This window comes from Oreochromis aureus, linkage group 3 (genome assembly GCF_013358895.1).
Source record: "Oreochromis aureus strain Israel breed Guangdong linkage group 3, ZZ_aureus, whole genome shotgun sequence".
Lineage (NCBI taxonomy): Eukaryota > Metazoa > Chordata > Actinopteri > Cichliformes > Cichlidae > Oreochromis > Oreochromis aureus.
This window is the reverse complement of record NC_052944.1, coordinates 131886415-131889546: the sequence shown is the minus strand read 5'-3', so window position 1 is coordinate 131889546 and position 3132 is coordinate 131886415.

Below are 3132 nucleotides of genomic sequence, written 5' to 3'. Positions count from 1 at the left end.
CTACAGTACTGTGCAAAAGTCTGGAGCCAGCCCTCATTTCTTTCCACTCTGCTGGGAAATGCATGCAGTGAGTCACTGAAATGTGCAAACACACGGAAATACAGAAAATCAAAAGGCAGAAACAGTCAGTGTTTAGTTTGTTCACATCCTGAACACTTACTGCCTGAACTCTCAAACAAAGGCTCACCTTTGTTTCTGTAGTATCATTTTTTCTCTAAAGCAAATTTACCTACAGGCATAACTAAAGTAACCATGAACCTTGACTCCAGGATTATTTATTTATTGACTTGAATTGACTCAAGTTTTATAATGTCACCAAATCCTGGGAAAGCACAATTGTACAATGTGTAAAATAACACAAAAACATTATCATCAGATCATGATACCACCTGAGTAAATCCAAGCATCGTGTTTTGTTGTATTTTTTCTATAGCGCATTAAAACATTTACTCATTAAACTAACACACTGCCAGATGCATTTTCACTGACATTTCACTTTAATTGGTTAGAGACGCGTCAGTGAAAAGTTTCAGGACAGTTTTGACGTTTTGTTCACAACTTTGAGGGTTGATGATTAATCTAAAGGCATATCAGGGTGTGGCAGCACCCATGGTCTGGATTAAAATTATTTGCAGACTGCTGTGTACAGTGTGGGTGTTGTATCACATTGTTTTTTCTCAGGTTTGTTCAGGGTGGGAGCAGAAAACCTCCACACATTAGCCACTGCTATGACTTTATCATATTAAAGTCATAGCTGGGTGCGGCAGCTGGCCTTTGTGCTGTAAGACGCAGCTTCAGACTCTTTTTGCTGGTGTGAAGTGTTTAATGTGACGCAGCCTGCAGACAGAGGACTGATGACGGAGAAGAATCAGAGGATTTTCTCTGTTTCTACACAGACCTGGTCCAGACATCAGAGAGCTGCAGAGTGAAGACGTTCATGGGAAGAAGCTGAGTAAGTGCAACTTTGATTCATTCCAGACTCTGAGATTTGAGTAAACATTGAAATCACAGCATTAAAACTCTTTAAACTCACAGATGATGATACTGACAGCTCAGACATAAAGCCTCCAAATCTGCACAGAGACAGAAAACTGAGCCAAATTGATCACAATAGATTCAATGAAGCTGCCATGTGTGTCATGAACCAGAGTTCACATGAGGGCAGGACCCAAAAGCGGACTCAATACACTGAATGTGAACTATATACAATACTTTATTTACAGAGGTGATTGGGCAAAAACACAAGGAAACACAGAGGTAATGCAGGAGCCGGAGGTAAAGGCAGGCAAAGCGACTAATAGATGGTTTCCTTAATGGTGAATGGCAACGATGAAGGTGAGCAGTGAATCCAGAACGTGATGGCACCGGGACCTGAGCACAAGGAAACAGAGTTAATCATGCAATTTAACACAAAGGAAGAGTGGAGCACAGATGGAGCCTGGTTACCACAGTGGGTGACTGAACAAACTGGCGATGAGTAGCTGGTCGTGCTGGCTTAAATAGACCCCCATGATTAGTAGTGAAATCAGACTCAGGTGTGAGACATGTAGCTCTGCCCAATAGAGTAGCCGATGAACCATCCTGATGACCCTCCCGCAGCAGCTCCCACAGACAATGAAATGCTGTGTACCAAAATAAATTCCTGTTGCCTTAAATAAGCCTCTCCCTGAGTTCCTCACATGGTGTATGACCAGCTGGCAGCTTTGGCTCAGTTTCCCTCTGACTCTTCCGCTGCTGAGGCTGAAGCACCTTCTGTCAATCACTTCCTCATTCAGATGTCACATCAGCTGTGTGCAGCTTAGTTCCAGCACAAATCTGCTGCTCCATAGTTGACGGTAACGGACTCACAGCTGGATCAACGAGGCCGAGTGTGTCCTCACTCTGAGCTACGTTCATGTTTGTGTATTTATAGTTTGTATTTTGTGAGTTCACTCAGAGTTCACAGAGGACGCAGCGTACGTGAGGACGTCACAGCTCAGCTGCAGTGTTTTTCTCGCCTTTACCTCCTTTACTGTAAATGTGATTAATATTTACACACGAGACACCTGCCAGAGCTCTAACGCTAAGCTAGCCACACAGCATGCTAATGCTAAGCTTATGCTAAGAGCTCTTAAAACCCGAGTGAAAAAGGTTATTAAAGATCTTCAAAAGTTGATTCTGTTCATCTGGATGTAGCATTTTCTCCCACAAAACCCTACGTCCAGATGAACAGAATCAACTTTGAGATTTACTTTCCTGGATGATTGAGAATGCATCAAGACGTTATTAAAAGATATGTGCTGTCCTGCTTTTAGTGTGTGTGACCAGGGTCCAGAAATGAGAGCAGCAGCAGAGCTATGGATTGATGGTCAGCAGCTCTGACTGACTTACTGGATGGAGGAAGCTTCTCATTACCAGTAAATCAGTGTTTGTGCAGTTCTCTGCAAACTCAGCTGATCCTCTTTGAATCATGGATCAGCTGAAATGTTTGAAAATGTTCTTCAAACGTGTTGAATTGACTGAATATTAAAGGTGGGCGGATCGATCCAAATATCGATAGTATCAATACCAAACACTAGTATTGGTATCGGATCAATACTAGCATGATTGGATCGATTGAGATTTCATCTCATAAGTTATGGCATACTACTCTTTCCCCAATTAGCTGCCTGAATAACTTAAAATTATTGGTACTGATATTAGTGATGTGTCGGTCGCGAACGAAACGGCTCTTAGAGCTGGATCTTTGACGTGAATGACGCGAGCCGGCTCCTTATTGTGAGCCGTGGTTTTTTCTCTCTCTCTCTTTCTCTCACCCTCTCTCTCTCTCGCACTTTTTTCCGCTTCACTCCGCACGCGAGCCTTGTGTTTTGCGCTGGGAAGAGGGGGGAGGGTCGTTAGTTACACTCAGTAGCACAGGAACAGAGCAGGAGGGAGAGAGAGAGAGAGCCGGGGACAACAACGTCACATTAGGAAGGTATAGTAATCATCCACAACTATTTTCAGTTGCAGATGATAAAGGATTCAGAAAGTTTATTCATGCAGGCCCATATGACAGAGAATGTGCATCTTCTTTTTGTTTTCATATTTTAATTTATATTTAATTGTGTTGTGGTTTGCAGTGTTTTGTGTTGTTTCACTTTAAATTTGTTT